Source organism: Felis catus, chromosome B3 (assembly GCF_018350175.1).
Source record: "Felis catus isolate Fca126 chromosome B3, F.catus_Fca126_mat1.0, whole genome shotgun sequence".
NCBI classification, from domain to species: Eukaryota; Metazoa; Chordata; class Mammalia; order Carnivora; family Felidae; genus Felis; species Felis catus.
Window position 1 is genome coordinate 116,698,790 of NC_058373.1, and position 14,230 is coordinate 116,713,019.

General features: G+C 40.2%; 1 protein-coding gene across 18 annotated transcripts in view; it reads left to right on the forward strand.

Annotated features, from left to right (window-relative positions):
- SIPA1L1 (signal induced proliferation associated 1 like 1) overlaps positions 1-14,230 on the forward strand; it is a 370,694-nt gene that overhangs the window by 171,147 nt on the left and 185,317 nt on the right. The window lies entirely within an intron of this gene.

Here is a 14,230-nt window from a genome sequence, read left to right on the forward strand (position 1 = left end):
GTGTCACCTTACAGAATTGTATCCTTCGTTTCCCCGGCCCTCCTGAGAATTGTGGATAATAGTCGTATCTGCCGCTTAATGTGGTGATGAGTTAGATGGGATAGTCGAGGTCAAACACGTGGGACCTAGTAAGTCCTGAAATACTGCTAGCTGAATTTAAAAGGTCAGCTGATGAAGTGCTAACCTTCACAGCTCTGCCGCCCTGTTGCCTTCTCTGTTTTGCCCACTTCCCTCCCAGTCCCCCCCCCCCCCCCCGCCTTCCCCAGACCCCAAGTCAGAAGTCCTGTTCCCCTGTTCTTCCCACAGCACTCTGTCATACTGATACTCTGGTGGCCTGCTCACAGTCTGCTTTTATTTCAAGTTGGTCGGGGAGTGTCTCAGTCACTAGGGGTGGTCTTTTGGTAGGCTAGTGATGCCTTCGTTTTCCCAGGTAAACTGAGTTAAATTAAGGTGTTTCTTTCTTTGTATGACCCAAACCATTGAAACTCATAGTGGGATTCTCATTTTGCCTAGTGTATCAGTCAAGACTCTCCAGAGAAACAGAATCAATAGGAATACACACATACATACATATGTGTGTTTGTGTGTATAAAATATATATTTTTCCCCAGTTTTGTTGAGAAATAATTGACATACATCACTGTATAAGTTTAAGGCCTACAGCACAATGGTTGTGAAATGATTCTGATAACAGGTTAGCTAATGCCCACTTTCTCATAGAGATAACGGTAAAAAGAAAAGAAAAAAATGTTTGCCTTGTGATGAGAATTTTTAGGATTTACTCTCTGAACAACAACCTCCCTACATATCATACAGCAGTATTAGCTGGCTGCTAATCATCATGCTGTACATTTCATCCCCAGTACTTACGTGTCTTGCCACTGGAAGATTGTACCTTTTGACCACTTTCCTCCAATTCTCTTTCCCCCTACCATCTGCCTCTGATAACCACAAGTCTGACCTCTTTTTCTCTGAGTTTGGATTTTGTTTTCTGTTTTGTTTTGTTTTGGATTTCACATATAAGCGAGATCACACGGTATTTGTTTTTGTCGTTCTCTGCCTGACTTATTTTAGTTGGCATAACGCCTTCAGGGTCCATCCATGTTGTGGCACATGGTAGGATTTTCTCTCTTTGTATGGCTGAACAACAGTCCATTGTATATACAGACTGCAGCTTATTTATCCACTCATCCAGAGATGGACGCTTAGGTGTACTGTAGACAAGCGGCTCATGCATTTGTGGGGCTCTGTGTCTGAAATTTGTAAGGCAGGTCTGGAAACTTAGGCAGAAGTTAATGCTGACTGTTCGAGGAATTCCTTCCTCTTTAGGAAACTTCAGTGTTGGGGATGAAAGCCTTCAACAGATTTGATGAGGCCTTCCCACATTATCAGGGGTCATCTCTTTTACTTAAAGTCAACTGATTGTTATAGCTGTTAATCACATCTGCAAAATTCCTTCACAACACCACCTAAATTAGCGTTTGATTAAATGACTGCGTACTCTAGTCTAGCCAAGTTACCATATAAAACTGTCACACCTAATGTAGGCTTCACCAGTGTAGAAAGACACTGCGTGATGGGTTAAATACCATGTCAGTAGATTTTTAGGCCACCAATGCTGATGTCATTAAACATCCAATTGTATATTTATGCTTCAAGTTGTTAACAATTCTGTTTTTAGTGACCGTAGAGCATGTATGGTGATGGTGAGGTCTGTGCATGTTTATCCAAATTATCTGAGAAGGCTGTTCTCTCGCATTTTGAGTAGTTATAAATATGACATTTATGATTTGAGCCTGTTTCCTTCACACTTATTTTTAGTGAAAAGATCTGTACATTGGCTGAGTTTCAAAAGAACCTGGTTATTTAGAATTCAGGCCAAATGCACAGTTGTTACTGTAGAGAGGAAAGCAAACATTGCCTTCTGATTATTATTCTCTGTTCTCTAAAGGAAAGAATGGAGAATTCGTGTAGCAAAATTATGGCTTAATAAATTTAGTGACTGGTAGACTGATAATACTGAGTGCATACCCTTGAGAATGAAAACTAATTGTTTCCCCAGCATACTTCTAGTGTGTGCCATTGTGGTTTGTTTTTTCTGTTAATCGGTATACTTGCTTCTTACATAAGTAAAGATTATTACCTCTGCTTAAAATAGAAATCTCTTCTCTGGGCTGTGGAATTGCTCTTTTTAAAATAATGCTGTTAGAAGGCAAACAGAATGAGTTAGAGGTGAATTGGGTAGAACTGTCACTTGATGTCTCTATGTAACTTACAATCTGTTTTATAGATGTTAGTACAATTCCTACCCATGTAAAATATGGGCTCTAATATTCTGTTCCGAACACTATTTAAAACATTAAATTTTTTTTAATGTTTACCTATTTTTGAGAGAGAGACAGAGTGCAAGTGGGGGAGGGGCAGAGAGAGAGAGAGAGAGAGAGAGAGAGAGAGAGAGAGGCAGAATCCAAAGCAGGCTCTAGGCTCCAAACTGTCAGCACAGAGCGCGATGCAGGGCTCGAACTCACGATCCGTGAGATCATGACCTGAGCTGCAGTCAGATGCTTAACCGACTGAGCCACCCAGGTGCCCCTGAAATGTTTAAAATCAAGGAGAATATATCGTTGGTGCCAAATTGAAATATGTAATTTTTCCACACTGTTAACATCTGTTAGCCGTACCGTGTAAAGAAACTTTTGCTTTGAGGGTGGTTACGAGGGGTGCACCTCACTTGAACCTCCCAGCCAGCTTAGCTTAGCAAATGGTGGGTGACACAGTGTCGATCACTGTTAGAGGTTCAATGCTATAACTGAGCGATTGTGTTAGTACAAATGTTTTGTTTTTAATTTCATAGTATTGATTTGAAAAGTTGTTTACTTGGGGGTAGAAAGTTATACTGCCATAATATATTTTTTTTAAATGAATCAAATTGGGTCTAATTGGGATGAACCAGAGAGAAGGGGTCTCATCTGTTTTGGTAGTTGACTAACAGAATTGCTTTTTTTTCCTTTTCTTTAAATATATATATTTTTTCTTTTGAAAAACTAGTGTGGATGATGCCTTCTCAAGTGTCTTATTTTGTTTTATTTTATTTATTAAAAAAATTTTTTTTAATGTTTACTTATTTTTGAGAGAGAGAGACACACACACAGACTGTGAACGGGGAAGGGGTAGAGAGAGAGGCAGACACAGAATCTGAAGCAGGCTCCAGGCTCTGAGCTGTAGGCCCAGAGCCCGATGCGGGGCTCGAACTCACAAACCACAAGATCATGACTTGAACTGAAGTCGGACGCTTAACCAACCGATCCACCCAGGTGCCCCTCTCAAGTGTTTTAATAGCACTTTGGGAAATTAAGTATCCTCTTCATTAAGTAATAAACTAGATCTACAGTTTTTGTTTTGTTTAATCTAATGTTTGCCATGGGCTCAGTATTGTGTTCAGAGCTGTAGAGAATTATATTATGGTCTCTTGGAGGACTTAATGGTCTATGTCTTGGAAATATCCACAGTACTGAGCATAAAACTATAGGAGGCTTTTAATGACTATTAAGTAGCACTGACCCAGCCTTTAGTGAGCTTGTAATCTAATTCATTAACATTTTGTATGTGATTCCTTTTTGTAAAAGTATTTAGGGAGGTTTTCCCCTTGAATTTTTCCACATTCATGCATTTAGCCTCAGAGTTCACTGATTTTGCTGGAATTTGGATTGTTTGCACTTTTCTGTGGTTATGAACGGTTGTATTCATCTCTGGGTGGCAGTTCCCTTGGTGACCTTAAATTTGGGAGTAGAATTATTGGTCGGTAAGATATACCCATGCTTGACTGTTTTCCAAAGTGATTGTACCAATGCATGACTCCCATCTGGGAGTTGGAATGTTTGCACTGCCCCACACCTGTGCCACACATTTGACGTTGTCTGACTTGTTAAATTTAGTCAAGCTGTGGGTGTGTAAATGTGCTTTTTATTTGTGTTTCCCTAATTACTAGAGAAATTAAGTATTATTTTATGTGTTTAAGAAGCTTTTATATTTTCTTTTATAACTTTCATCCATTTTTCTCTTGGATTGTCTTTCTTAGACATTCATAAAAGACGTATTCTAGATACTGTATTATTTTGTTGGTTATACATCTTCTGATTTGTGGTTTAGCTTTTTTTTATGGTGACTTTTAATGAACAGAAGTTTTTTTATTTTAATGTAGAATGAATTTATTTTTATGGCCTTTCTTTTTTATGTTGCTAACCTGTTCTGAAGCCATAAAATATTCTTTTACTGGCTACTAAAAGTTTTATAATCCTGCCTTTTATATGCAAGTCTTCAGTTAAATTACAATTGATTTTTCTATAGATGGTGGAAATCTCTATAGAGATTCAGTTTAATTCCCCCCCCACACACACACACATGAATAAACACATGTGCAAGTACCATTATTAAATAATTCAACCTTTCTCTGTTAATCTACAATTCCTGCTGTGTTGGAATTGATAGTTGGTAGGGCAAGTGCCTCACTATCATCTTCTTCTTATGAAGTATCTTGATTCTTCTCGAGCCTTTGACTTTTCATGTAAACTTGATAATCACCTTGTCTTATTCCTTGAAAAGTTCTACAGATGTAGATAAAATGTGTGAGTGTGTAGGTATGTATGAGTACATATACATGTATATTCGCTAACGCTATCACTGAGAGTGCCTCAGAGTAGTACCCAATGGCAATGAACACCTCTAGCGCTTGGATTTTGATTTCTAAATATCACTTTCTAATAAAAGGAACCAGGACTCCGTGGTTCTTTCCAGGGTAAGAAAGTAAAAAAATGAGACTGAAACATCTATTTTCAGAAAGCAAGGAAAAGCTCAGAGAATGATGTGAAAATGACCCAGAAGCCATCTTGGAGGGGGTTTGCTCTGGCCAGATCTGGGACAGGTTGCGTTATGAAATAAATCATGGTAGTAATGTATTAAAACAACACTGCAAGCATACTTCTTTTCATTGCATTTCACTTTATTGCACTTCGCAAGGTAGTGTGTGTTTTTTATAAATTGAAGATTTGTGACAGTTGTGTGTCCAGCAACTCTTTTGGCTCCATTTTCCAACAGCATGGGCTCACTTAGTATCTCCGTGTCACATTTTGGTAATTCCCACAATATTTCATACTGTTCCATTACTGTTATATTTGTTACGGTGATCTGTGACCAGTGATCTTTGTAAGCGTAACCATTGTAATTGTTTTGGGCCTCATGAATCCTGCCCATGAGATGGTGAACTTAACTGGTGAGGGTTGTGTGTGTTCTGACTGTTACTGACCAGCCCACACCCATCTCTTTCCTTCTCCTCTGGCCTCCCTTCCCTGAGACACAACGGTTTGAAATTAGGCTAATTAATAACCTACAGTGGCCTCTAAGCATTGGAGTGAAAAAAAGAGTCATGTGTCTCTTGCTTCAAATGAAAAGCTAGAAAGATTAAACTTAGGAAGACCTGTGGAAAGCCAAGATAGGCTGAAAACTAGGCACCCTGTGCCGGAAAGCCAAGTTGTGACTGCAAAGGAAAAGTTCTTGAAGGAAATGAAAAGTGCTGCTCCAGTGAACACACGAATGATAAGAAAGTGAAACAGCCTTATTGTTGATATGGAGAAAGTTCTAGTGGTCTGCACAGAAGAAAATCAAACCAGCCACAGCATTCCCTTAAGTCAAAGCCTAATCCAGAGCAAGGCCCTGACCCATCAATTCTGTGAAGGCTGAGAGAGGTGAAGAAGCTGCAGAAGAAAAAAAGATTGAAGCTTCCAGAAATGAGTTCATAAGATTTAAGAAAAGAAACCATCTTAACATAAAAGTGCAAGGTGAGGCAGCAAGTGCTGATGTAGAGGCTGTAGCAAGTTCTCCCAGAGATCCAGCTAAGATGATTAAGGAAGGTGACAACACTTAGCAACACATTTTCCATGTAGACTCAACACCCTTCTATTGGAGGAAGATGCCATCTGGGACTTTCATAGCTAGAGAAGAAAGGTCAGTGCCTGGCCTCAAAGCTTCAAAGGCCAGGCTGACTCTCTTGGTAAGGGCTAAGACAACTGGTGACTTTCATTGGAAGCCAGTGCTCGTGGACCATTGTGAAAATCCTAGGGCCCTTCAGAATGATGCTAAATTTACTCTGCCCATGTGCTCTAAATGGAATAAGAAAGCCTAGATAATAGCATATCTGTTTACCACATGGTTTACAGAGTATTTTAAGCCCACTGATGAAACCTGCTTAGAGAAAAAGTTTCCTTTCAGAATATTACTGCTCATTGAGAGTACAAACCTGGAAATGTACAATCAGGTTAATGTTGGTTTCAGGTCTGCTGACACAACATGCATTCTACAGTCTATGGGTCGAGGAGTAATTGTGACTTTCAAGTCTTATTATTTAAGAAATACATTTCATAAGGCCATAGTTGCCATAGATAGTGATTCCTCTGATGGATCTGAACAAAGTAAATTGAAAACCTTTTGGAAAGGATTTAACCATTCTAGATAGCATTAAGAATATTCGTGATTCATGGGAAGAGGTCATTATCAGAATATCAACATTAATAGGATGTTGGAAGTGGATTCCAACCCTCGTGGATGACTTTGAAAGGTTCGAGACTTCAGTGGAAGAAGTCACTGCAGATGTGGTGGAAATAGCAAGAGAATTAGAATTCGAAGTGGAGCCTAAAGGTGGGACTGAATTGTTGTAATCTCAGAATAAAACTTCAGTGGATGAGGAGTTGCTTCTTATGGATGAGCAAAGAAAGTGGTTTCCTGAGATGGAATCTACTTCTGGTGAAGATGCTGTGAAGATTGTTGAAATGACAGCAAAGGATTTAGGATTAAACTTAGTTGATAAAGCAGCAGCTGGGTCTGAGAGCATAACTTGAATTTTTTTTTTTAATGTTTATTTTTGAGAGAGAAGGTGCACAATCGGGGAAGGGACAGAGAGAGGGGGACAGAGGTTCTGAAGTGGGCTCTGTGCTGACAGCAGCGAGCTGGCTAAAGTTGGATGCTCAACTGACTGAGCCACCCAGGTGCCCCTGAATAACTCCAGTTTTGAAAGATGTTCTGCTGTTGCTAAAATGCTATTAAACAGCACATGTGCTATAGAGAAATTATTCATGAAAGGAAGAGTCTATCAATGCAGCAAACTTCATTGTTGTCTTATTTTAAGAAATTGTCACAGTCCCCCAAGCTTCAGCAGTCACCATCCTGGTCAGTAAGCAGCCATCAACATTGAGGCAGGACCCTGCACTAGCAAAAAGATTACAACTAGCTGAAAGCTGAAATGGTCGTTAGCATTTTTCAATAAAGTATTTTTTAATTAATGTATGTCCTTTTTTTTTTTTACATATAATGCAATTGCACACTATTTTAATAGACTACAGTGTAGTATAAACGTAACTTTTATATGTGCCGGGAAACCAAAAAAATCATTTGACTTGTATTGCAATATTCACTTTATTGTGGTGGTCTGGAACTGAATCTGCAGTCTCTCCAAGGTATGCTTGTATCCATCTATCACCTACAAAATACATACATATATTAGAAAGCATGATATCTCTGATTTGAGTTCAACACCAATGTACATCTATCTATATCTATTATCTACTGAAATATGTATGAAAACTCATCTCTGATTTGAGTTCAACATCAGAGAGTTCATTCTGGCCTTTCTTCTTCCTTTCTTTGTTTTGTCTCTAGCCTCAGAGTATATAGTCAAGATAGTGGTCTCCAAAGATGCTAGGTTAGTTCTTTTCCTCTGCATTCCTGTAAGTGGTTATGTTGTGCATTTGTAATGCAGTCCATTTGTCACTGATTGTATTTAATTTTGAATTACCCCCACATACTGGTTGATTTTAATTATTTACTTTCTTGATTTTGTGAAACGTTACCATGGTTACAAATGTCAAAACTAGACACAAATGTATATTTGGAGACCTGTCACTCCTTCTCTATTCCTTGTATTACAGATGTTCCAGCTGCCATAGATTTCTTGTACTCCTCGGTGCCTTTGCACACACTCTCTCTCTACCTAGAATGATGCCGTTCTCCTCTTCCTCCCTTGACCATCTTTAATCATTCAAAACCCATTTCAGTTCTTACCTGCTGTGGAAAGACTTCCTTTCCTCACCCTTTCTCCCCACTCCTCCTCCATGATAATTCCTGTGAATCTCTAGCTCCATAGCACTTGTGAATATTGTCTAACTGTTATAACATTTAATTTAAGTTATTGACGCACAGGCTTGTCAGCTTCCTATGTATAAGGCTTGTGAGCTCCTTAAAGATGGGAACATTATCTTCGCATTTCCAGCGTCTAGTGCAGTTTCTCACACTTATCAATTATGCAGTAAATGCAGTACAGTGAATGGGTTTCACTTTTTTTTTCATTTATTTTTTTTCTTTACTCCTTTGCTCTTTATTTCACTCATGATACAAGAGAGAATGTGAATCCTTATAATGTGCCCATGGTCTTGTTGTCTATGGCAATTTTGTATTCTCTCCCTTTCCCAATGTATTTGGGCACAACTCTGGTAAGTTAATGGCTTCCTCTGATCCCTGGGATGTTAAGTATCTAAGTTTTAGACATAGTATAGATGGGTAAGATGAAGTCAAGATACAGAAACTGTTTGAAGTATGCAGACCTAGAAAGTCAAGACTATTTCATCTGTCAGGTTTGCTTCTTCAGTTTCAAAAACTGGAAGAAATTGTACTGGAAACAAATCTATTCAACAGTGGTTTTTTTTTTTTTTTTAAGTTTTTTTTTTTTTTTAATGTTTATTTATTTTTGAGACAGAGAGAGACAGAGCATGAACGGGGGAGGGGCAGAGAGGGAGGGAGACACAGAATCGGAAGCAGCCTCCAGGCTCTGAACTGTCAGCCCAGAGCCCGACGCGGGGCTCGAACTCACGGACCGTGAGATCGTGACCTGAGCCGAAGTCGGACACTTAACCGACTGAGCCACCCAGGCGCCCCTATTCAACAGTGTTTTAAGAGCCCTAGTTAGCTTTTAAAATGTCATTATTGTTGTCCAAAGGGCACCTTCCAAATTGTGTTTCTAAGCTGCTCACATGACTTTTATTCTGTGTATAGATTATTTAGCAGATTATATTAAAATGTGGGGCTTATTTCTACCAATTTCTTCATCCACCATCTGTTACTTTCCTCTCTCCCTCTGGATTGCATTCCCTTCCTGCCACTCCTGTGTGTTCTGTCTCACAGCTCATTCTCCACAGCTCACCTGGGACTCAGAACAAAGGTTTGGTTGCTGGGCAGACATCATACCAGCTGAAGAGGGGCTCTAGGATCATGCGTCTTGAGGGCTCAAGGCTTGCTGTTGCATCAGAGTGTGTTGTGTCCAGGGAACCCAGGCTTTGAGAAAACATCCGTTTATACTGTTACGGAAACTGGTCTGGATCACCCGGCAGAAGAACTGAGCGGCACTTGGAGATCTTGGAAGGAGGGAGGTTTATTTTACATGGGTGGGCCCAGAAGAAATCATTCTCCAGAGATCTGAGCCCAGAGCATCAACCGAGGGGACAATTTACAGTCTGTTACTTCCGCATCCCTCAGTAGTAGTAATTTGGCACCTGTGGCGAGCAGGGTAGGAAGGAAATCCCGGAAGGGGAGTCTTCTGACAAGAACTGGATTCCCTTATCAGTCCTGTGGGCCATCTTACAACAGATATTTCCCTAACAACACTACTGGCCTGTAGTATATACTACTGGCCTTTATTCATTAAAAAAATAAATAAATAAAAAGTAAAATATCTTATTTTCAAAAGTAAAATATCTTATTTTACTTAAAAAAATTTTTTTTAATGTTTACTTTTTTTTTTAATTTTTTCTTTTTCTTTCTTTTTTTTTTTTTAAATTTTTTTTTCAACGTTTATTTATTTTTGGGACAGAGAGAGACAGAGCATGAACGGGGGAGGGGCGGAGAGAGAGGGAGACACAGAATCGGAAACAGGCTCCAGGCTCTGAGCCATCAGCCCAGAGCCCGACGTGGGGCTCGAACTCATGGACCACGAGATCGTGACCTGGCTGAAGTCGGACGCTTAACCGACTGTGCCACCCAGGCGCCCCTTAATGTTTACTTTTGAGAGAGAGAGAGAGAGAGAGAGAGAGAGAGCGCGCGCATGAGTGGGCGAGGGGCAGAGAGAGAGAAGGAGAAAACAGAATCTGAAGCAGGCTCCAGACTCTGGGCTGTCAGTGCAGAGCCCGACCTGGGGCTTGAACCCACAAACCATGAGATCATGACTTGAGCTGAAGTCAGATGTTTAACTGACAGGCTCCTCAAAATATTTTACTTTAAAAATCACGTATAACACATATTAAGTAAATCTTAAGTGAGCACTTTGATGAATTTTCCCAAATTGAACATGATCATGAAACCACCGCGCAAATTAGGGAATCCAGTATTACCAGCCCACCAAAATTCCCTGTTCTACTCTGATAAGGTTTTGGGGTGATGATGGGTTCAGAGCTGATGGCCAAGAAAGAATTCTTGAGACGTCTTTGGTGCAAAACAAGGCGATTTAATGAAAGCACAGGGACAGTACCTGTGGGTAGAAAGTGCTGCACTGGGGTTGTGAAGAGTGACTGGTGATATACTGGAGTTGGGGGAGGTAAAGTCAAGAGGAAGTTTCTTAAGGGAATTTTCATATGCTAACGAAAACTCACAGGATACTGGACGCCTAGGTGTTGTAGCCTACGTGTTGTCAAGCTAAGGCTGTTTTTCCCTCTATCAAAGCATTAACGTTGCAGCAGTAGGGAGTTCTTGGATTTTAGGCTATTGATAAGATTGCCTCTTTTTTTTTTTTTTTTGTAATTGCGCTGAGATATTTGTAAACCGACAGAGACTCTTATCAGTTTAACCGTTAGTTTTCTGTCCTTTCCTTTGTTCTTGGGCAGCCAGGAGTGCCTGAGGAATGTCACATGTATCTCACCTGGGGGTGATGCTCTGCTAGCTTGTGCTTTGCTCCCAGCTTGCCTAATGCTCCCTCATCACACCCCTTTCTGATCTCTTCTTACTCCTCTTCCCACCTCAGAGGTAACTATTATCCTGACTTACATAGGCGTACCTATTTTTGAACTTCATCAAATGTAATCATACACTGTATTCTCTCATGTGTCTGTCTTCTGTCTCAACATTACGTTTGTGAGATTCATCTGTGTTGTTGCATTAGCGATGGTTCATATATATTTATTACTGTATAGTAGGCAAAGTACAGCCTGTGGCTGGTTGCTTGTTTTTGTAAGTAAAGTTTTATTGGAACACCGCCATACCCATTCATTTACCTATTGCCTATCTGTGTAAATGCACTCCAGATGCAAAGTTGAGTAGTTGAAGCAGGGCACCCAGACTGTTGGTCTCAAAAGCCAAAAATATTTACTATGTTGCCCTTGCAGAAAAAGCTGACTGACCTCTGCTGTATAATATTTTGCTGTGTGTAGACTCCACAATTTATTTGTTACTGAGTTTCGGTTATTACAATGAATGCTTCTTTGACTATTACTGTGTGTGTCTTTGAGGCTATGCATCTGCATTCCCTGGGAGTGGAATTGTTGGGCCACATTGTATGTTTATCTTCTGCTTTATTAGATATCGCTCAACAGTTTTCTAGTTCACACCCCCACTAGCAGAGCATGAGAGCTGAATTGCTCTATGTCCTAAGACTTGGTATAGCCATCTTGATCAGTATGTAATTTTATCTCATTGTGGCTTTAATATATATGGTAAATGGTAATGAATTAGGTTATGCACCTGCCTTTTCATATGCTTATTGACCATTTGGGTTATCTCCTTTAGGTGGCCTATCTTTTTGTTATTTTATCAGAGTTCTTTATATATGCTGAATGAGTCCTTTAGTAGATACATGAATTGCAAATATCTTCTTCCCTTCTGAGACTTGTACCTTCATTCATTCATTCATTCATTCATTTGCTTATTTATTTTTTAGAGAGAGAGAGCACTAGTCAGCCAGGGGCAGAGAGAGAGGGAGAGTGTGGAACCCGAAGTGGGGCTTGAACTCATGAACCGTGAGATTATGACCTCAGCTGAAGTCCCATGCTTAACCAATCGTGCCACCAAGGTGCTGCCCCTGAGACTTGCACTTTTATTCTTTTTTTAAAAAAACAGCACTCATTTATTATTACCACTTTCCATGGGTCAGAAGCCCAGGCATGGCTTAGTTGGATCCTCTCCTTGGAGTCTGATGCTGCTGCAAAGTGTAAGCCGAGCTGTGTCCTCATCTGAAAGCTTGGCCAGGGAAGAATCTATTACCAGCCTCATTTGAGTTGTTGGCAGAAGTCATTTCCTTGTGGCTGTTTGTGTGTGGGCCCAGCTTCTCAGTGGCCATCTGCTGGAGGCCACCCTTTGGCCCTAGAGGCTACCTGTGGTTCTCTGCCTTCTGGCTCTCTCCAAACGCAATTCCCAACGTGGTTTTTTGCTTCCTCAAGGCCAAGAGAAGGATCCCTCACTGTCTAGTCTTCTGAGACAGTCTTTTATAGCATAATCATGGGAGTAACATCCCATCAATGTTGCCATATTCTGTTGGTTAGAAGCAAGTTACAGATCACACCTACACTTAGGGATGGAGATTATACAAGGGTATGGATCATTGAAGGGTCAACTTAGGGTATATCCACTTCTTTCTTTCTGTCTGTCTCCTTATCTCCCTTCTCTCTACCCCTATTCCAAGACCAGCCAGAAATTCTGTCCTCCTTGTGTTTCTTTTTTTTTTCCTTTTCAGTGTTCTCTGTTTTTATTTAAATTTTTAATATTTTATTTATTTATTTAGTCGCTTATTTATTTATTTATTTTTGTTTGTTTAGTTTTCTTATTTTTTTAAATTTACATCCATATTACTTAGCTTATAGTGCAATAATTTCAGGAATAGAATTCAGTGATTCATCACCTACATAAAACACCCAGTGCTCATCCCAACAAGTGCCCTCTTCAATGCTCCTTGCCCATTTAGCTTATCCCTCCCACCCACAACCCCTCCAGCAACCCTCAGTTTGTTCTCTGTATTTGTTTAAAAAATTTTTCAATGTTTATTTACTTTTGAGGGACAGAGAAAGACAGAGCATGAGTAGGGGAGGGGCAGAGAGAAAGGGAGGCACAGAATCCGAAGCAGGCTCCAGGTTCTGAGCTGTCAGCAACAGAGCCTGATGCAGGGCTCGAACTCATGAACCCTAAGATCATGACCTGAGCCAAGTTTGGGTGCTTAACCAAATGAGCCACCCAGGCGCCCCTGTTCTCTGTATTTAAGAGTCTCTTTCGTTTTGTCCCCCTCTCTGTTTTTATGTTATTTGTGCTTCCCTTCCCTTATGTTCATCTGTTTTGTATCTTAAATTCCACATGAATGAAGTCATATATTTGTCTTTCTCTGACTAATTTCACTTAGCATAATACCCTCCAGTTCCATCCACGTAGTTGCAAATGGCCAGATTTTCATTCTTTGGGATTGCCGAGTAATACTCCGTTGTATATATATACCACATCTTCTTTACCCATTCATCCATCGATGGACATTTGGGCTCTTTCCATACTTTGGCTACTGTTGATAGCACTGCTAATACACATTGGGGTTCATTCCTATATCCTTTGGACACATGCCTAGTAGTGCAATTGCTGTGTCATAGGATAGTTCTATTTTCAATTTCCTGAGGAGCCTTCTTACTGTTTCACAGAGTGGCTGCACCAGTTGGCATTCCCTTGCACCTTTTCTTTTAATGGTGTTTTTATTTCCGTGAACCTGAAGGTGATCATAATATGCCACCCCAAATTTTGCTACTTTGGCGCAAGGATTATTTTGAGTGAAGGAAACTGAGCAATAGCAGATGCAGGAAGAGTTTTCTGTCGTTCCCCTGACAATGGGGCATAAATTTCCATTTGTCAAGGTGCATCCCGTCTCTGTACCTGGAAGAGGAGAACCCTTCTTACCACTGGAGAAACTTCAGTCTGTATAATCTTACTAAACAGTCCTATCTACCATACATTTCCTGGTCATCTTCCCAGTTTATCATCCTTAGGAGCCCAATCCCCCTTTCCCTGTTTAGTCACTTCTCCACAATTTATTGCCCGTTGTTAAAATGGTATTTAAGCCCCTGAGTCAGACTGCTTCCTTGGGTTTTAACTTTTTTTCTGTGACATCCCCATGTGTGTAGAAATATTAACATAAACCTTTTCTCCTGTTAATTTGTCCTTGTTAGTTTAATTA